The following is a 22776-nucleotide window of genomic DNA, read 5'->3' as shown; positions in this document are numbered from 1 at the left end:
CCCTCTCTCCACCAGGTCTCCCACTGGATCACAGCCTCCTCCAGGCATCCACCAGCTCTGGCATGGGCACCTCCCCCAAGGGCTGCAGGTGGATCTCTGAATCCCCCGTGGATCCCCATGGGCTGCAGGGGCACAGCTGCTTCACCATGGTCATCACCACGGCCTGCAGAGGCATCACGGCTCCGGTGCCTGGAGCACCTCCTCCCCCTCCTTCACTGACCTTGGTGTCTCCATGTTGTTTCCCTCACATGTTCTCACCTCTTCCTCTTCTCCATCTGGAATTAAAACTGCCCCACTATCTTTGTTTTGATTTCTTCTTAAATATGTTATCACAGAGGTGTTACCACCATCTCTCATTGGCCCAGCTTTGGCCAGCAGCATGTCCATCTTCAGAGCCACCAAGGATTGACTCTGCTGGACATGGTGGAAGCTTCCAGCAGCTCCTCACAGAAGCCAGCTCTGTGGCCCCCCCACTACCACAAACCAGGCCGTGCAAAACATTAACAGACACAGATGAGCAACATACCCATCAGCCTGCAGCAATTTTAAGTTCTGTATTATGAGCACTTGAGAACCAGAATGCACACACAATGATTCCTCTCTGTCTGTCCCATGGGACACCCTTCAAAATTTACACTTTTTCAAAATGTATTTAGAATATAAGAAAATGCTCAAGCAACGTGGGTTTATCTGGCTCCCATTTTATTGTGTTTGCAGTAATTTTGGCTTTGGCATTCCGATGTACCACCCAGGTTGTATTTTATTTGGAGGCATTTTCACAGTGCTCCTCTCTATTTTAGAGGACTCAGCGAAGGAATGGATGTTTTGCACTTTGCAGCACGGAACTGGAACTGTCACTAGAGCATGTATAATTACATTTAGATATTGAATTGTCTAGGCACTCTTATGTATCTCAAGAACAGGGTGTTTTCTGGGACAAACACAACCACCTTCTCTTTTGACCCTAATGCCTACGAAAAGCACCCATAATTACTAGTGAAACACCACAAAAGTGCCAAGTTTGAGCATGTGTTTCTTTGCTTTTTTGTTTATTTATGTATCTATGCATACAATGTTATGCTGGCCTGGTTCTTGGATCAACACATCCCAAATTTCAGCTGAAAAGCACAGAAGGTTAATGTTCACTGTCTCTCAAAATGAAGAATTCTTGTTTAAAAGACCTTTTGTACACTTCAGGAAGTTACATGGTTTTGCCTTCAGACTCCTACACTCCAACCATAACTTCAGGGAAAGACTGAGCACATACAGAGTCTAAAAACTCATCCATGGCATGAAGAAAAATGAAAGTGATATCATAACTAAAAATGCAATGGAAGCACAGATATCTATATGTCAAGACTCTCAATCTTATGGCTCACTTAAATCCTCATGGCTCCACTATTTTCATCAAAATTGTGCCAATTTGCAACAGAAGAGGATTGACAACTCTTGGGAAAAAAAGAAGGTGCAGTATCCTATGTATTTCTAGATGTAAAGCAGGAAGTTTATTAGTGTCTCTTCAAAGATATTCTCATTCATCTCCTTGTTAAGAAAAAAAAAAGGAAAAAAAAGGCCTTTTAAAGTTTGAAACTTAAGACCTGGAATAACACCAATCACTGTAAAGTCAGACCTTTAACACATCATGGTATAATGCACTACACTGAGATGCAATACTTAAAAATATTTGACACTGCTTATAAAATCACATAGGACTTGGATTTAAAGTTCTTTCTGTTACAACATTTCCCATCTCCTTTTTTTATGCTTTTTTTTTTCAGCGTAAAAACTTCTTAGAGCCTCTGCTTCAAATACAAGAAAATCTGGTCCCACATGTCACTAATTGGGAACAGGTTAGCAGAGAGATTTACACAGAGATGCCTGAAGTTACAATTCATCATGTGGGATCTGACAGCAGCCTCTTTCCCTGGGCTGTTTCATTTCAGTTGTATGTTAATAAGCTTTAACCAGTACCAAGCAAAGCACAGAGGATACATTTAAGCAGGAAAATTACATTAATATAGGTCTTTCTAAATGCTCTTAGTGTTTGTAATATGCACCACGTAAATATCTCCCTTCTAGCCAGGGATTCAGCATAAGCACAGATTATGAATTGAAAAGTGAAAAGAGAAGTACATTAATCAGTGTCTTCTGTTTCTTAACATCTGACATTTAAAAACTAAATTTAAGGAGTTAAATGTCTTTCAGCAGATCACTAGTTAAAGAACATTTTAAAATTAATTTTCTCTAGTAAACACAATATTTGGAGAGGGAAGGAGGAGTAAAGGGAATTGCGGTTAGTTATGATGTAGATTTGCTTTTGCTGCTGAAATCAGCAGGAATGTTGCCATTAATTTCAAGAGTAGAAGGACTGAGCTAACTACGTAACAGTTGCACTAAATGAACCAACAGAAATACTTCCTGCCCACGGGGTTAAAACACCGTTAAAACACAAATACTTAATTTGAAATCTAGTCTTTAAAAAATAAACTGATCAAATTACAAATAATTGAGACAGTTCTGCACATTTACATGCAAGCTTAGACCAGAAACCACTGAAGTGAACTAACAATTCTCAACACATTTCAACTGGGTGGAACTGCCAGACAGCACTCACTATCAGCCAATTATTTAACTAAGATATTAACACCTGTGCTCCATTAGAAATGTTTACTTCAAATTTATAAGGCTTTTTTCCTACAATACAATAAAATGATGTAATTGCACATACAAATTCAAGCATGGTCCCAACGACAGTATTTCTTGAGCCTTATTATCCATTTTCCTGTGTTTCATGTTAGCCATTAGCCCTGGTGCTAATTGTAAGACAGAAAAAGAGTGAGGGTTTTCTTTCATTTTTCTTTGCATTGTCTCAAATGACTATATAAGAACTTGGGTGCATTGAAATCTACTGCAAAATTCTCCTTACTTCATAGGAAAAAGGATCCAGTCCAAGTTATGTGAAACATTTTCTGTTGTGGAGATTACTTTAGATATACTTTGCCCTTCAAATGAAATGAAAACTAGGAGGCAGTTAATATGTACACATATACTAGCTAACCATATAATTATTATTTTAGCATGTCATTTATTAATGTATAAGTTCTTTTTACTCTTAATTTCATGGTCTTGTGAATATTAAGATCCACATTTGAATGATGCAGTTGAAATACACTGGTTCTGAAAAGAAAGGTTTTAAACAGCGAGATCCCATTTTTGCTTTCCAAGATCACTCTTTGTCACTAGATCCATAGTGACAAAAGTGACTCATTATAATTATTCTGACAGGCAATGCCAGAGACTCCGGCTCTCTTTCCTGTTACAGAGGTCTTTGGCATACTGCGAGGTATTGTGGGAGCCAGGCAGCCACTGGGCTTTATGGAAGGTATATTACTTTGGAAGTTCTGGAAAGGGGAGACTTAAAATTAACTTCCACCAAAAAACTGAGTTTTTTACTTGGAAGAAAATCAAAATCTATCACTTAGTGCAACCAGAAGCTGCACCTGAATTCTAACACAGAGTAATCTTCATGTTATTTTAAAACTATTCTGTAATTTTTCTGTTCATTTAATCCCTGATTTCTGTATTGGATTCATATAAAGTCTCCAAACAAGAGCTCAGAAGGCTTAACAATGTATGTGAAATGGAGAAAAGCAAACTGCCATCTTCTTGTAAGAATGAGCAGAACATGCAAGTAAGGACACTAAGTTTTTACCAAACTGTCTTAGAGGATATTTCAGGGTCTCAAAGGAAGTGCCCCAAATACCATTTCAAGCTCAGAATGTCTCCTCTTCAATGTTTAGGGAGGAGTGCTATGTCTGGCTTTGTGGCATCCAGAGTGCTCAAAGCATTATTTGTAGTTATGGTTAGTTATGAGTCGTACATTAAATTCATTATGGAAATTAATGCTGAGATTACTTTAAGAATGAAAATCATCATCACATTCATACTATTCTCCCAATCTTCCCTAAGTACAAAGCAAAGAAGAAACAGACCAAAACATCTCAAAAGAAATGGTTTTGTTTGTACCTATTGTGTGTCCTTCTAAACAGCCAGTTTTGCTTCCCAGTGAGGAACAGGGAAAATAAATCTGCTATGCTGATCAGAAATATTATTCTCAGACTATATTCAGTTCATATTAAAAGACATCCACGCAGGCATAGGTCTCCAATCTGTCCTGTGGGGCAAAGAAAACAAGGCAATGTAATTTCTTCTCTAGACTAAAATTTTCATTGCTCCTAAACCAGCCCTTTACAACCCCTTTAGAATCTAAATTTCGAACAGATTTGCCTAGTCCCTCTGATGTATTCAGGGCAATTTTTAAACAGTACAAGAAACATAACATAGTGGAGCCTCTTTGGCAATTTGCCTGAATCCAAACACATCATCTGCTGGCAAGACAGAAATGGTTTGGTTATGTCAAAAGTGGCATATGTTACGTTAGGAAACAAATGCCTTCTGCAGCAGAAATTTAAACACAAGTGCAGCTCCAAAGTATCTGTACAATGCTCTTAACTGAAGAAGAAAACTTGTATGAATGAATGAATGAAAGCCCAATACACAGGAAGTGATGCAATCTGTCTTAGGATTCAACTAATACACTAGAATACAAAAAAAATTCTAAATGTCATCCTGAAAACTGGCTACTACCATTGTTTATTATAGCTAAAGGACGAGAAAAATTAAAATCAGAAAATTATGATCTGTGCTGCTGGTAATTTAGACTTGAGTCTTAGATGCACTGATGTTGCGAGCAAAATTCTTTGTGAGTTTTCCCTCCTTCACTCCAAGCTTCAAAAATACTCTTATTCCAACTTAAAAATTTTGAATTCTTGTACTTTATTATTTACTTGATAGGCAGACCAAGAAATAGGCTGTCGCATACAACGAGATATTATTTCATCACACATTAGTCTGACATTAAGAACTAAAGCGTTTTGCTAACTTTACAGAAGATTATTATTGATATTATTTGGGGTCAATATATAGTGAAAACAACAAATAACATAAGCAAAAGACTTAGCGTAGTAAGAAAATTTCTAATTTTGTCAGAAATGGTGTACTGAATTGCTAGATATAATATATACTTGTACATATATATAAATACATTAATTTCATAATCAGTCAGCAGGAATCTTTAGGTGAATTCAGAGTTCTCGGGTGCCAGCTATAAGCCTCACTTAATTGTGAATCAAGCAGGCATGTTAATGATGGACAGCATGCTAGCATTTGGATAGACAGGGAATTTTCATTGAATAGACAGTGAAGATTGATTTCCCTATTTATCCCTTCATTAGTAGTTTTATGCTAATATAACAATACTATTTTCAAAATCCTAAACTTGCATAAATCTCATTAAGTTGAACAAAAAAGAGGATTAATTGCTGTTAATAGAACTAAGCTGAAGTTAATAATGTAAAATATATTTTTCTTAAATCCCTGGAATCCATTAAAGGAAACTGTGCATTGTGGCTGTGGTGGACTGAATGTTAATCTAACACATATGCTTTAGGAATGCGCATTCATACATAAATTCTCAGATGAAATATTTGAAAGCATTATTATAATCTTGTACAGCAATATTCTTCTAGATCTGAAACTGGGTAGTTTTAAGAAATATATGCCTTAAGGAACCACATAATTTTTTGTTGAGTCTTAGCTGAAAAAAACGCCCAAGCACCAGTTGGTTTTTCAGAAATAACCCTTCTAAAGGATTTCCCATTCTGGAGTGTTATAGCAGCCTCCATGAGTTAGCAAATGAAGAAAGCACTATTCTGACTGATTGAACAATATAATACATTCATGGAACAGTCATGTTTCCTGGAAAATCACAATTTACATCAACTGGTTTTGAACTCATCGGGTTTTTTTCAATCCAGGCGTTTAAAGAAGAAACATGAGTTTCTACTCACTCTATATTGAAAATATGTGTGGCAGATTAATAACCTTAAAAAATAAAAGAAGACATAAATCCCTAATTAAAGTTCCAAAGTCAACGTAATTTTTACTGTGATCAGTACTCTCTGATATTGCCTGTATAGTTTTTTATGCCCCAGTTTTCAAGGACAACAAATACAATGAAATGTCTAAACCAGACTGCAAATCAGTCAGATTTGGAATCCATTAAGTCCCTTTAAGTAATTTTGGAAGTCATTAAGTCCCTTTGTATTTTATGAAAATATCAGCTCTAAATTATTGCTTGGATGTCTAAATAGCCCTATAATACAGCATACCACATGCCCCAAACAGGTGATTTTGGTATTAAACTGGGTGATTTTGGTCTTTATTGTTTTTAAAAAAGAAACACTTTATTTGCACTTCTTAGGAACAGGAATTCAAGCCAGGGGGCCATTTAGACCGGTATCTTTTTTCTGGCAGTAGCCATAAGTGGATGCTCAGTGAATAGCAACAGAGAAAAACCAGACTTTTCCTTCAGAAGTCCCTCAGTTTCCAATTATATGCAGGTCACACAACTTCCTAAGCTTAATGGATTTTTTCTGTTTATTAATCGTTAGTGGATTCCTCTTCTAAGTGTTTGTCCACTTCCCCCTAAAATCCACATAAATATGAGCATCTGCAATGCCTCCTGGTGAGCAGTTCCATGGGGCTACAACTCTCTGGTTAAAGAACTGCCATGTTGTATTTGATCTGAAATCAGCTTAGCCAGTTTCATTTGATGGTCCTTAGTTTTTCTGTGAAAAGAGAGTGAACAGCTGACCTGTATCAACTATTCCTGTGAAAGCCAGGATTCTGTGGATCTCTTATCAGCCCTCTAAATCACCCTTTTCCAAGTTAAAAATGGCTAGCCTAGTAATCCACCCCTTCTGGAGAAACTCTATACCTTTGTCACGTTTTTTGCCTTCTCTGAATATTTTCAAGTTTTAATAAATTCCTTTTTGAGATCAAGGGATCAGAACTTGCGCAAAAAACCACGACTGAACTATAAAGGTACATGGTGGCATAATGGTGTTCTCTGTTTTGTTTTCAGTCTTGAAAACGCCAAACAGTTGATTTGGTTTTATGACTGTCACTGAGCAATGAATCAATGTTTTATGAAACTTAAGATCATAACCTCAGAATCTTGCTCTTGATTGGGAACAGCTGGTTCAGTTTTACGTGACTCCAGAGTTGTTTTCACCATGTGTATGACTTCACATTTATTTACTCTGAATTTCAGCTGCCATTTTATTGCCTGGTCATTTAGTTCTATGAGCGCTTCTTTACCACCTTTTCTTCTTCTCTCTATTCTGAATAACTTAGTATCTTCCAAACTTTTAATCTCAGTGTTCACATCTGCTTCTAGGTTATTTATAAGTACGTTGAAGAGAGTAGATCTTAGCACAGACCACTGCTGAAATTTGCAAATGACCATTCATTGTAAAAACAACTTTTTTAGACTTATCCTCCTTAGTCAGTATTTTAGATGTTTAGCTAAGCAAGGACCTTCCTTTTTGGTCTGTGCTGATTAATTGTCCTAAAAGCTCTCAGTGACAGACCTTTTTAAATGCACTGCATACCCACACAGACTATGGCCTGAAATAACAACATGGTCCACATCTGCATTGATCCTCTGAAAGATAACCCAGAGGTCATAAGGCAGAAGTCTCCCAATTCTCTTACGTAGATCATATTGAGTTAGGTTTCCACATTTTAATTTTTATTATGAATTTATAACTGAATTCTGCATGGAACAGACCACTGCACATTTTAAACAGGAACAAATTAGTATTTCCAAACCCAAACAGGTACTGTTTTACAAATGTGGGCAATATGGCAAAGAAAGAAAGAAGGGCAGTTGCTCAGGGAAGTTGTGGCTGCCCCATCCCTGGAAGTGTTCAAAGCCAGGCTGGATAAAGCCTTGAGCAACCTGGTCAACCGGGAGGTGTCCCTGCACATTGTAGGAGTGGTTGGGACTAGATGATCTTTAAGGTGCATTCCAACCCTTTAAAATTCTACAGTTCCACGATTCTATGAAGCTGCATTGATTTGGACTTGATGATCTCAAAGACCTTTTCCAACCTTAATGATTCTATTTACATCAGTGGTAAACTGGACTGCTTGGCTCTTACTTTCATTGGAATGTACCATTCTGTAAGCCAAAATCACAGATTTTACCAAAAATGTAAAGTCAAATGATTCATTCTTTTTCTTTAATCCATAGAAGAAAAAGGACTAATTAATTCATTAGGAAAACCTAGAAGCCTGGAAAACTGCAGTTGTCTAGGAAGAAAACTCCTATCATTATTTGAACCCTTTCTAGCCATATGAAAAAAGTACCTGTGAAAACCTGCAAGGAAAAACACAGCATTCAACTGTGAATATTTTCCTTCCCTATGAAAGAATTTGATTTAAAAATAACCACCTTTGTTACACTTGCCTTTTTTAAGTGATACCCACAGCCAGTGTTCCACAGCCAGCTACACTATCCTGTATCCTCTCCATACAACACTGGCTCATAGTTACCTGAAACCACAACCTAAACAGATACTCTTTTTTTACTATCTAAAGGACAACAAGTCTATTAGGCCCATCCATGAAAGCTCCCAATGATGCAAAATCAAAGATGAGTAAAAAAATATCGTCTGGATAATGATATTCCCAATGTATTGGATACATTTCTAATTATTATTTTTATTGAGTCACCATATTTATAAAGGTATTTAATTCTTTCTGAATTCAACAGGAATTAGCACCAAAATATATTTAAAACTCCACCATGTAGGACAAAATGGGAAACAGAATTAATTCCTTTTAGAGGCCAAAAGCATACATGGGCCAAAATACTCCTACTTAAAACTCAGGACAGAAAACTACAGTGAGAGGTAAACAAACAAATGGAGGACAGGCTAACAGAAAGATGGCAGTATTCACAGAAATAAGTTGTCTTGTTTGTAATAACAGCTGAGCTGCTTACCCCATTAGTATCTTCAGTTTTTCATTCTTTTATCAGTATCAACCCTAAGTCATTCATCAGAGGAACTGTAAAGTAAATTCAAAGGACAAACAGTGATGGTAGAGAAGACAGATCATCCTCCTGTGTGCGGGCAGCAGTTTTACGTGTATAGAACACTTGATTTCAATTTCTCCTCTTTTAATGAAGAGTAGTTTAGTGCAGATTTTTTGCAAAAGGGAACTGATGCAAAACACAAGGAATAAAGAATGTGAGTTTATGAAGCCATGCTGTTCATGTCTGTTGGTGACAGCCAGGCTTTGGCCAGCACTGAAGTTGGAAACCATATGGTAAGTGTCACAAACACTTGGAAAATACTGCTCTGAAAACTACTCAAGACAGCAAGGAGCATGTTCTAATTAAAGCATCCACACTGTAAGTCCAGTCGGCAAGGATGCAAGGCAGGATGAAAAGCAACAGGATGAAAATCAGAATATTTTAGTGGCAATTGCTTGAGCTTTGTCAATAAAAGCTGTGCACATGAGTGAAGAACATTTTGGCCTTCAGTAGTTACAGTAATAATACAGTTGAACACCATGGCCTATAAAAAAAGTTGTGTGGTTTTTACTTGTTTTTTTAACTTAAAATTTCCTGTAATCATTTGAGACTGCAGTGAGTTAAAGATTTGATTTGTTTTCAGGGTATCTCAAACAAAAAACATCTTCAGCAAAAAAAAAATTTTTGCCTAAATTTTAGCAAAACCCAAAATCCATTCAACATCATTCAAATAAATCAAATAGCCATATCAGTGTCTGTTTTCCACCCAATCTACTGTACGGCAAGTAGATATTCAGTTCCCCATAACATTTTATACCCAGATGTAAGAACTGAGCATGGAAAGGCAATCCTTTGTTTTAACATCCCTGTGAGCACAAAGCCTAAGCCTCAATTCTGCACCATTTATGCTTCTACTAAACTGCTGCATTACGAACATTTACCTGTCTCTGATAATGGAGGCTTATCTCCCTCCACTGCACGTTTGAAATTCAATTTACCCACCTCTTCAGTGCACCATACAATGCGGGATGAAAGAATTTTTCAAGAGACAAGAATCTTCTTAAGAAGAAACTTCTATAAGTGAAGAATCCCATTAGAAATCCCTCCTTTTTCTACCCAAACACTATAATTCCAAGTACAAATGCTGCACCTCACCATCAGGTAATGACTGTTCTCTGCACAATAGAAAACCTGACCTGCCTTAGCAATGAGTGGCAAATGCTTCCCATGGTGATGCTGCTGCGTTTAGTTCCATCCCAGGGAGCCAGTGTCAGGGGTATGTGTTCACTGCTCTGTTCAGCACACTGTCACATTCACAAACCAGTTTTTACCTCGGCACATCAAAATTGCCCATTCCTGCTCCATGTTACTCCAACTGCATTACTGCAACTTCTTTTTACATTTATCTCTGCTGAGCGATTTCTAGTTGAACTGGTATAGTTTTTGTTGATCAAAAGTCTTCTTCTAGGGCAAACATTAAAGGCTAAAAAGAATAAAGAAACAGAGGCAAAAAGGAAGCTAGATTCTCTAAAATACTTTTTAAAACTAAATTAAATTGCTCCTTTGTTTTCCCAGTACGTTCACACATCTCTCTCTCTCGTACATTATTTTCACAGACTGGGCCAAATTCAATATACACATTGAATGGCCTTATCTGATCTCAGGTCACTACTTAATTAGATGACAGAGAATTATTACATGACAGGGAGCCGGTGAGAGAAAGAATACACAAATTTCTCAACCTTGGGCAAAACTAAGACTCCGAATTTGAGATATAAATGCATATGAAGCAAGCATCATTGCTTGTTATTTTGCACTTTTTCAAAAAAATATTAGTGCTAAATTAGGAACTGGCATAGCGAACTCCACAATGACCATACACAGTTGCCTCAGATTCTCAGAAACAGAAGATTCAGATTTATATGAGGAAGATTGCATTATAGATGATAAAAAGATTTTGTATCATGCTCTAGGAAAGTTTATTATTTACTAATCACTGGGAAGAGTCTGTGGACTGGAACGTGACATGGGCTAATTGACATTTTTGTGTAAGAAGCCTATTATAACAACTGAAAATAAGCAACTAGATCTTGGAGTCTGTCACTGAATACAAAAAAACACAAGTTGAAAAGATGGAAGAAAATGGATTTTTTTTGTTCTCACAGTTCTAAACAGCAAATGGTGGAGAATCTACACATCCTCATGGCTGCCTCAAATTGTAAGTGATACAGTTTCCAAACTCTCAAGAAGGTGGGAATCCACAAGGTTATAGATTTGCTCTTCATATTCTAAAATAATTTGGAATATTCTACCTCAGCTGGAGGAGAGCAGTGTCTCACAGCAGCAGAGGACAAAAAAAATCACCCTCCCTGTCTCCCGAACACTGGTACCTTTCCTTCTCTGTCTCATAGGACTGCTTCAATTGCAGCCTGTTGATACTATTTAGGCATCTTAGAGTGCTTGTCTTGGTTACAATGTAAGGCATGTATTCTATAACCACCTACACCACCTTCTGATGAACTGTTAATGGTCAGTCATTTGCAACAGCTGCCAAACACACACTCAGCCTAAAGGGGCCATCTCTGCTAATAGACCATCAAGGACTTCCCAGAATGACTCACAGAATTACATCATCTAATTGTGAAATGCCCTGCCATGGGGGAGGTACCGAACATTCCCACCTGTATATAATCTGGGGCTTGGGCCATCACAATACTACTACTGGGTGCCCAGAGAACAAGAGCTCTTGACAACCACCCCTGTACCTCCAGAGAAAAACCAGACCTTTTCTACAAGAACACTGCTTGGACAGAACCACATCCATCACCCTGACCAACAGGTCAGGCTGTATTCTGACTTTTTTGGTTTAAGCCAGTGTTTCTGTACTATTGCCTTTATTGTATTTTTTCCTATTAAATTGTAGTTCTGACTCGGAATCTCTTGCAACATATTTGTGTGGAGTTAATTTCTCCCACTGGTTTGCCTTCAAACCAGCACAGTGCTTTTTTGTATTTAAAAGACAGAAAGATACTGGTTCTTCTCCCCTACCAAGAATGTGTAATTTCTGAGAATTTCTTTGGAAAACCTATGCTTTGAATATATGCATTTATATATGGTGGACTTGTTATGAAGGCAGAATAATTAATTCTGTCCAGAATAACACTACTGAGTAAATTTTAACAATGTTACAAGACTTTTGGAACCCTAAACTCTTCCCAGAAGGGATTAAAACTTTTTACATAGAAGAATTTTACTCCATCAGAGTTTTTTGTTCTCAGTGGACAGCATTACTTTTGTTACAGTATTAAATTAACATTTCTTTCATTTTACTTCAGAAAGGAGGAGAAGGAAAAAAATGTTTTTTATGTTTTTCCTTTCTCGTTTCTCTGTCCAAGACCTTCTGAGACTAATTTAATAACATGGAAGAACAAATGAAAGCAAAGACAAACCAACCTATGGCAACCAACAACCTATTTTGCTTGTATATTACTTCAGAAATGGCTTAAAAGGTCTTAGTTGCCTTGCTAAATTACACAGTTATCCAAATGGCCCTGAGGTTGCACTTTAGAACTGTCTGATGCATAGCTGACACACAGATGTTCCTTCTCTGTTCCTCTGAATGTCGCAGTGGTATTGAGATAAGACACGTAGATACACAGAGGAACACTTTGAGTGAACAAAAATTATATTCCCTTCATTTTTTTGAGGCAAGAAATGAAATCACAGAATTACAGAATGGTTAGATTTGGAAGCAACCTCTGGAAATCAGCTGGAGACTCCCTAATCAAAACAGAGCTATGTAGAGCTGGTCACTCTAAGGACTGTATCCAGATGAATTTTGAATAGCTCTGAGAATCAAGACTCATCTGCCCTGGGCAATCTGTTAGAGTGCTCTATCATCCTCCTGGGAATAACTTCCATGTACAAAAGGACAGCCCTACACAAAAACGGCACCGTACACTGTCCTATAATGAAATATAAATGTTTAGAAAAACCACCAGAAAAGCTAAAACTGGAAATTCATGCTGGCAGTCAAGTAAATCATCACAAGAATACACTGCTCATTTTACTTCATATCTATTTGTGTATTCTTACCTACTCTTAGGGATAATACTCTCAACTAAACGTTTCAGTCTCTGTTTATTTTCTGTGACATGAATACAAAGGTAACTCTACATATTCACACTCAATACCATCATCTCCTTTGATTAAATCATAAGCACTCATAAGAAAACAGAGGATACCAAAAGCAGTATCCCACTGTTGAATTTAGTACTTTTGGATGTGGACATAAACCACTTTGAATCAAAACTCACAGTGACTCTTCAACATAAATCTCCTTCAAGATTCCAGAAAAAAAAAAGACATCAGTAAATTTGTATACTGATGCAGCATGATGACAATTATATGTATTATATATATATTTTCTCTAGACATTCAAAAAAATACTGCTAATACTGATAAAGACAACTCTACTTGCTATAGAAAGTAAGAATGAAAAAAAACTTTTATGATATTTAGTTTGTGCACAGATTACTCAGGGCCTGAGGCTTCAGCACAGTCCTAATTCAGGTCACAGGATGACAGTGCTTTTAGGCAGATTAACAGAATCTGATTATTCCATGCATCTAGGACCTCACATTTTAGCATATTAAAACTATTAACATGGCTCCATTCTAAAGATAAACAATGGTTTCTAGACACAACAACATCCTTTGTTTGCGTAAATGCTTTATACTGAATCTGAGCAGCATTTAAAAACCATACATTCTTTGTTTAACGTTCCTTGCCAAGAATGAGAACACCATTTGGACTACAAGCTCAGTGACATCATTACTGAAGAATGAAATTATTTTCCTGGCTACTTAAAAGACCTGGACATTATATAACATTCTTAGGTGATCTCCATTGTCTGTTCCTAGGATATACATGTCTAGTAATTGACATTTCCCGGTGGATACAACTCTTCTGTTTTCAGAGAGGTCAAACAGAGCATGCAGAAGATAGGGCTCTTAATTCCTTTTTCCTCTATGCACTACAGAGAAAGGAAAACAAAACACTGAAAAATTGCTCTTCACAGGAAAATATAAGCGCATAAACAACCTATTGGATCAGACCAGTCGTCCATCTATCATAACATCCTGCCTTTGATAGTAACTTACGCACTAGGGGAAAGTAAGAGAAAGGCATTATACACACCTTCCAAAGAACCTGCCCATAGCCGAAATTCTACCACTGATCTATGAGCTTCTGAGCCAGTAGAGCACTGAGGTACACTTTGAGTACGAACAGTTCCATTGCCTTGAATGAAATCATGCATGTTCCTAACCTGCTTTAGTGATTTATCACACAGTGGTCCTTCATAATTTGCTTACGCCCTGAACATGACCGTTTACATCGTAATTTTCACAACATGCCCAAAATGGTTCAGTAGATTCTCTATAAGGATATAAGGAAATTGTTAGATTTTATTTAACTCCCTCAAAGATTCTGTTTCCTTACTTTATGTGTTGCTTTCAAACATTTCCTTCTACAATGGTATGCATATTGCCTTCCATTTTCATTGTCTTCTCTTATCAGAGACTCAATAAGATGGCCCATTCACTGTGTTCTCAGTTGTAGTATTTGTGTAAAGCTTGAGTGGCTGGAGACACCTGAGCTAACCCAAACCAGACCTAATTCGGACTGCAACTCTTGCACAAATGCAACTGCTCTCCTCTAGAGGCTGGCTGCATTTCAAGGGCAGTTGGTGTTACCATGTGGCACAGAAGGCAGTTAAACAAAAGTCACTTAAAACCTGAGGATGCCCATGAGAACTACAGAACTAGTAAGTACAAATAATATGAGACCTGTAATGGCTCAATGTATGTGGGTATTTGTTGAGATATTCAGACCTAGTAGTTGCCCAGTAGAACTTGACGTCCATTTTACCTATCAATTTATCTTATGTATTTTTATATCTCTGTCTAGTGACATAAAATCCTTGGTACATTTATTGTTTTTTGTTCTAGTTGGTTCTTCTGCTTTATCTGTCTTTATAATTTAATGCCATTATTTAACACTTGACTGTAGTGCTGTGAAATAGTTGCCTCAAATTTGAAGTGAGCACAGAAAGTAGATCTAATCTATGTATTTGTTTACACTATTTGCTATTGAATTATTCTCATTTTGCAGACTAGAAATTAAACTGAAGAAAGCTTAAAACTCTCGTGGTCAGACATGACATGTGGCAGACCAAGGACATGCAACTGTGGTCTCCAGTGTTCAGAACTATTGCACAAACTGATTCTTTCTGAGATACAAACTTTTTTTCTTTCTCATCTCCAAAATGCCCCCTTTCCTACTTCAGAATTTTTTGGCAGAGAACAATCACAGCCAAGCATAAGGTATTGGATCATGTTACCACGTTATGTCATTCCTTAATCAGTTTGGGGTTTGAGGCTGTGACAGACTGGCTATAAACAAGTAAAAGTCTGTACTTGTCTTAGCTCTTTTTCTTCAGTGGCTACAATTTCTATTTAATAGGTGTCATTATTATTTTAAGCAGCCATTGTCTTCCACTAGGTTTAAGGTATTATGCTGCTTGCTGGCGTTATCAGCGAAGTGTTCTATGTGCTGCTATTATAAAAAAGCACTTCCTAACGTGTCTTGTATTTTCAGGGACCTGGGCTAGGGAAAGTTTGATATTTATGCTTTGTCCATAGATCCCTGTGACTTGCTTTTTTTCCTATGGAAATAGGACTTGCACAGTGACAGAACCCGTATTTCCTGTCTTGCATTCTTTTCCCTTCACACATTGAATCCCTTGCCAGTTTCAACCCAAATAAAAGAAGGTAAAGTTTTCAAATAGAAATTTATATTAATTTCACAAGTTGAGCTTGGAGAAGGTAGAAAGAACAAAGGTGATTGACCTGTTTAGGGAAAGGATGCAGCAAGTCAATACTTCTGTTACATGTGGCTTTGGGCTTGTTAGGCAGCACAGCTGCAGGTCTGAACAAAACACAGTTTGTGGTCAGGTGACACAGGAGGAAGACTGAGAATTTTACTGCAAAATGGCGTAACTGAGGCTAAGTTAAAATACCATTACGTCATTTATGAATTAAGGCTTTTCTATAAATGCATCATAACATCAGAATACAGTAAATCTCGTGTGCTAGAGACCTACTGTACAAAGTGATTTTCTTTTGAAGAGATGCCGGCATTACTCAAGTACTTTCTCTCGACATTTACCTTCACAAGAACATTGACAATCCAATATTTAATACTACAGCAGCTAGTTAAAAATGACAAAAATTTCCAGTAAACTGAAACATGAATTAATACACACCGCAGAACTGAACAAACATTCAAATTCATAGTAAGGCAGGTCTGTAGGCCCTCGGACAACGACTGTTACACCGGTATCTTTAAGAGTTCATCTTATCAATAAATACTACTAGAATAAATAGAAGTAATTTTCTGTGCTGACCAAACTTGATATACTCGTTTATTGTTCATTAACTTTTACTTACAAGTTGATATTTTGTACTGAAATATGACAATAAAACAGTTTTCTAGCACTTAGGAAGGCCCTGAAGGAGGAGGTTGAGGAGGCCTTTCTTTTTTCCCAAGCCTTTGGTATGTTGAGCTATAATTAGTAACTTTGGGGCACATGGGTTTTATCTGACAGAAAAGCAAAATGTACTTTCTTTAGCACAAGTCACATTTCCAGAAGAGAAAAACATGTACTATTTCTTTAAAATTTTTTCAGCCTTACTTATGTCTAACACAAGGCTTTTTTCTGCTCCACCCTGATGCATATCCTCATAAACAGAATTATGTCACAGTTCTGTGGCTTATTTATATACAGATCAAATTCAAAACTGATGCTGTATTCCAGACTTGATACAGCAAGGGCTTTTCTCTTCAGTGAGGATGCAAAATCATTTTCTTCTTCGATGCACACAGTTAACAACTTGAGTTTTACAAGAAAGGGAGGAAAGAAAATCCCAAGCCAGGAGAACATTGCTGTGAGATCTTCCCTTTTTCCATAATATTCCCTTTTTGTGCTTTGCTTTTTTCAACATGGAATGTAACTGGAAATACATACCCATCTGGTAGCCTGAGATTCTTCCATCTCTACGCAATCTACACCTTGATTATAATCATGCAGGAAGAAACTCAGAACTTTTCTGTTCCATGTTTCAAAAGGGTATCCAGACTGTAAGAGGACTAAGTCTCCCAAGTGTCCTTCTGCATTAACGAAGCCTGTGCAGAATGTGCAATTTCTTGTCAAACTGGCAGGTATAAACAACTAAATCAGAAATGTGCAAGGAAAAGGTTGTAACACGTATGTGGCAAACCATGGCCTCTTTGCAGGATACTAATGCATCAACACACCTTCTAAACTACAGAATAAGAAGGGCAGACTTACTTCAAGTGGAAGAGGCCTTACAGAAACTGTCACCTTCTATCTTCCTGAGCTCAGTACGTGCTGCTTCCCATATTTTGGCAGAGTGGTCACATAACTGTACACACCTGAACTTTCAAATCATGGCTGCAGCCAAAAGTGACCATAATCCTGACCAGAACCTTAGTGACCTCTGCTCTATTTTGTTCATAAATTACCTGTTAAGAGGCTCAAAAGTGCAAAAATTAAAAGCATCAAATATTACTTTCATAATTTACTCAGATTTTTATACAGCCATGCTTTGATGTTTCTGACTTTTCATCCATAATTTACTTAATTATTTTTCTCCTTTTTCTGGTTTTCCATTCTGTTTCTTGGTTAGATATCTGAAAACTCAGATGATTCAGTTAACCAGCATGAAATCTATTTTCCGTTGGCTAAGACAAAACTTGCCACTAACCTTTGTATCAGTGAAATTCTATCCCATCACCTTACAGAAATACTATAATTCTATTCCCTCTGGGATGCTAACAACAGCTTACCAAACCAAAAACCAACAGGGAGAGATAAGAGATGAAATTTTGGTTCCGCTCAGGGGTTGTGTTTTCACAGGTTGTGTACCTTTTAAGCATACAAAGGTACACACCCCGCCAGAGCTTACTTGTTTGTGCCATACATGGCCCATGCTCTCACTTCTGGAAGAACTGTTACACATCCTACTAAGGTCTCAAAAATAGAAAAGCGAAGAGCCTTTAGACCATGCTTTAATGCAGTTCATCAGAGCAACAAGCTATTTCCCAGCTCTACACCACCTGGATAACACTTGGCTAGCCTTGGCAGAACCTCTCATTCTTCAGTCCTTTCAGCTTTCAGGGAAAACCATTTTCTTTGTAGAAATAAGCTTATGATCTCTGTTGGAATGAACTCTGGTGCTGGCCATACCTCCAAAAAAACACTATTTTGTCTTTCTTTTTTTTTAAGGCAGCAGGAGCTGAACAGATGGCTTTGAAAATTGCACTTTCATTTCTGTGTATGTACACGCATCTATACTTACACATTACATGCTCACATGTATTGTGGGAGGCTAAAAACATCGATCCACCATAATTTCAGTTATCCTGAGTCTAGGCTTGGTACTTGGATCTCTTAGCCAGACTTGGGTAACGACAGATACAAGCAAACCTGCATCTCCCAAGAATTCACAACTCAAAGTTGTCACTGCTCCACACTCAACTGTTTTTCCAGCAGAAGCATGAACCCAGAGAATGACTGTGGATCCTTCTGCATGTGAAAAGACAAACAGTATTTTCCAGTTAGAAGGTTTCCTGGAGAGTGACTACTTTACCCATTTTGCTACTCAGCAAACTCCAATTATTATATGTCCTTTTAATTGAGTTTTCTCAGATATCACACTATTAAACTGTTGAGCAGTTGGACTGTTTTTTCATCTATCCTTTCACTAAATTTTCCATTCATCCTGATTTCAGAGCAGTGTCATTGATTCCAAGGGTTTTAACCAACTTTCCAGACATTTGTGTTTAAACATCTCATCATTTAATTGCCAGGGACAGCATTAAAGCAGAAACTAGTATTTTAATATTACCAATGAAATATTTTGTTTTTTAAAATAGTAACATCTTTATGTAGCTGGCTGTTTCTTTTTGTCAATTTTTCCTGTGTATGCTCGATTTTTCAATCCTCACTTCCTTCCTAGCATTTTCAAACAAGAAACCTGAATTAACTCTTAAATTTTATTGATGGAGAAAGTTCATTGAAAATTTAATAAAGCTCAAAGGTAAATAATTTTCATTTTTATATGCTGTATCAAACACTTACAGTATTTACAGTATTCTGTTTCTTAGAATATTTCAACCACCGCTGCAATAGCAAATATTCTGTTAGAAAAGCCATAGCACACACTGGAGCACTCTTTTGTTCAAGTTGGTATGACAGTGATGCATCTGGATCCTCAGTATTTCCACTCTCTTGTATTATTGCAAAATGGCATAGTTAGATTAGAATATGTATTATTAAAAAAAAAAAATTACCCTTATCCCTATTTTCTAAGGACCTCAGCATGAGTATTTTTTGCTGTGTGAACAGCAATTGTGCAATTTCTACTATGACATATAGAGGCTGCTGCTTATTTCCTGTGGTTTTTTCTATGGGCAAGATTTTTGTGGTTTCTTCTGTGAAGAATCAGGATTGCTAATGAGAAGCCACAGGAATTAGATTTCTCAGGGTGAGAGTTCATTACAATTCTGCTAAGCAGCATTACATTTCTGGGTTAGAGCACCAATAGCAAGAAACATTCTAATGGTAATGTCCTCATTTCATAACTCTGGTAATAAATCTAGAAAAGGACAGTATATTTGGAAAAGTATTTAAACCAACAGAAAGCATGCTGAAGTCTTAAAACAGTATTTAAAGATTCATGCAAAAATGGGCACAGATATATATATATGTACATACATAGACATATTTGTGGCAACAAAAGAGTAATCATAATCAATTTAATAAAGTTAACTAAAACCAGTAAGCTAAGCCAAACTTTTAAAAAAATCATATTTAGATAAAACTCTGAAAGCCTTCAGAAAGCAGTATCTCTCCTGATTAAATGATCACCTGAAGTATTCCTCATACTTCCATTGCATCATCAGCCTTTAATCAAGTAGAATGTCTACTAGATATCCATTTTTCCCTGGTTCCACATGCTGGCATCTGAAAAGCATTTAACTTCATTAATAATTGCAACAAGGTAAGACAGAAATGGCACATAAAATTCACTGGAATAGACTTAACATGAATTTTCTCCCTAATTCATACAGAGTATTTCTGCGCTTTGAGAATTTGAAGTACAGTGGTTTGGTATTACAGGGCTGGGAACACATACAGTATTGTCAAGAAATAAATGTGGAGGAGTATGTGAAGCAAAAAAAAAAAAAAAATTACAGTAGGAAAACCAGGACTGACCTGACTTCCTTCATTATGTGCTTTTATTTGTTTTTTAGCATTATTATATTAACATTAGATAAGTTGGAAATACCAATAATATTTCAGTAATAGCTGCAAAAAAAACTTAACTTTGCCCTTGCAGGAGAAACCCCAGGAAATTAGTGAAATGTAGTTTATTCATTCAGAAACTCATTTTTTCCCCCACTCAGAAACTTCTTTTTTCTAATTTTGAAATCTATATGCCTATTCGTCCATGCATAGTTTGCCTTGTTCATTTGCAAATTACATTTAGGATTATGTAACATATCTGCCTTCATTGCCAAGTTTTGAGGTTAATATCCTCTGAATTGCATTTGATACAAAACAGTATCTTCGGTTTAAAATGAGGAACTAAAAACTGGTTCTGAGAAAATGTTCTAAAAAAGAATTGACGTGAAAAGAGAAATATCAGGATCCTCACAGAGATACAAAACAGAATAGAAAAAGAAAATTAGCATTTTTTCTCATTCTTTAATCAGATTTCAGTATTTGTAATGGCTAGTTCCAACCTGACTCTCCACTACTTGCTTATGCAACTTGCCAAAATAACAGCAGCAATTTACTCAGTGAAATCCTTCAAATCCGTTAGTTATAACAACTTTACACATAAGCATTTTAACTCTTTCAGCAGATATTTCTATTTGCATAGAAGTTAATGACTACAAATGGAATGTCATCTACCCAACCAAATATAAAATTCAGTAATATAATAGGTTTAATTCTGATTATTCTAATTCAGAGACTTATTTTACTCAAATGAACAGATGAAAAAAGTAGTGAAGGGTCAAACCTGACCCAGAATAACACCAATTATTTTATAAGGTCTGATCACTCCTTTTGGATTTATGATGTTCTATTGGTTTATTTGTTTTATTTTTTAACTGAATATTTTCTTTGTTCCTCAGCACGTTTGTTTAAGTTGAAAATACACTTAAAACACCTTGTACCATGCAAACAACATAACTTTAGTAGAAGTATTAAATTTTACTTCAAAGACGTCTTTCATTAGTTATTTAGTTTAAAGTGAAGTTTAATTGCAGTGATTTCTGGGGTTTTAACAGAAAAGAGCTGAACTTTGCCTATTCAGTTCTGATTCAAAGCTCACTAGCATCTGCAAGACTCTTACTAGGCCTTTCTGAGTTTTAGAAGTGAGAGAAGGAGACGGCATTAGACTATCAGAACTCAGTCATCCCTTCTTGAAAAATAGCAAAGTAAACTGCAGACTTACTATTTTTTAAACTTCTAATTAATTGATAAAAATGAAGAATTCATACTTTTTTCACAAGAAAATAAACTGCGTGCTGGCATAAGGATAAGAGGAGACTGGTTTTTCCTTTCTTTCGTCTCTCTCACCTATAAAGCCAAGTAAAACCTGGGGAAATATTTTTAATGTGATTTTGTAAATTCATTGGCCAGAAAATGTGAAAATTCCTAGTTAAGTAGAAAACCACTAATAAAAAAAAAAAGTACGCAAAATTAAATATTATCCAAACCTTAGAGGAAAAATCTTCCCCAAGTATTGTTAGGTAGCAGAGTAAACCTTTTCAAGGATGCCGTCAACTCCTCCAAAGGTCCATGCCAGAAGCAAAGGGGAAACCAAACTTTGGCAATTTGGATGTAAAACTTAACAACATAGACCAAAAATAAAGTTTAGAGATCTCTAAAGTAAAGGTATAAAATTTATATTCCTTTCTGAATACCTCATAAGGAGGTATTAAAAAGAAGCCTGTAGGAGACAAAATTTCTTAAAGCAGCAGAAAAAATGAGGTCATTTCAAACAGTTTAAGAGATTTTTTGTGTATTCACAGTGGTGGAGAGTAGGGATGTTTCCAAACCAGAACACTGTATTATGTGGAACATATTGGTAGTGTTTCAAGCCATTGTGTTGATTACAGACATCCCAGGCCAGCATAACAAAATGGACAGTAACAGATTGCACAGAATGAAAATTCCCTTTGAAATTTCCCTTTGGAGGGAAATTGCGAAGTCCCACAAGCCCTGGGTAAAATGCTATTCAACATCCTGAAAAAAGAAGTAAATGTTGCGATCATATACTTTCCTGATCATATTAACCTACCTGTGTAGCAAAAGGATGATGAGAAGATAAAATGGTAGGTGAAGTTTGATACAGGAAAACCCAAAAGTGACACATACCAAGAACTACCCCCCAACCCTAATTTTAAGTATAGATTTTTGGGGACCTGAACTAGTTGATACCGAACGGAAGAAAAAAAATGTCTTTGAGCAACACTATAGAGTTCTATGAAAATGCCTCTCAGTGCTAAACAAAGGCCCAAACCCCCAATGTTAGGATTCTATAGAAATACACATATATTTGCATTATGGAAAACATGGAATAAACCAGAAAATATCATTATTACACAATCTTCTGACCTCCTCATCTCAAAAAGGTTATGTAGTCAAATTTTTAAAAGTACAGAAGTTAATA

General features: G+C 36.5%; 1 protein-coding gene across 2 annotated transcripts in view; it reads right to left on the bottom strand.

Moving 5' to 3' along the window:
- Nucleotides 1-405: 405 nt before the first annotated feature.
- RIBC2 (RIB43A domain with coiled-coils 2) overlaps nt 406-22776 on the bottom strand; it is a 40895-nt gene continuing 18524 nt past the window's right edge. The window contains exon 8 of one of the 2 annotated variants that reach the window (XM_042050552.1): nt 406-4174. The gene's annotated coding sequence lies outside the window, so the exon portion shown is untranslated. Of the gene's footprint in view, nt 4175-10506; nt 20055-22776 lie in introns of those variants that run through there. The other variant, XM_042050553.1, reaches the window with a different exon arrangement.

This window comes from Corvus kubaryi, unplaced genomic scaffold (assembly GCF_017639235.1).
Source record: "Corvus kubaryi isolate FWS band 111438036 unplaced genomic scaffold, C.kubaryi_AGA036_p1.0 74, whole genome shotgun sequence".
Lineage (NCBI taxonomy): Eukaryota > Metazoa > Chordata > Aves > Passeriformes > Corvidae > Corvus > Corvus kubaryi.
Note: the sequence above shows the minus strand (reverse complement) of the source record. Positions and strands in the feature narration are given on the sequence as shown.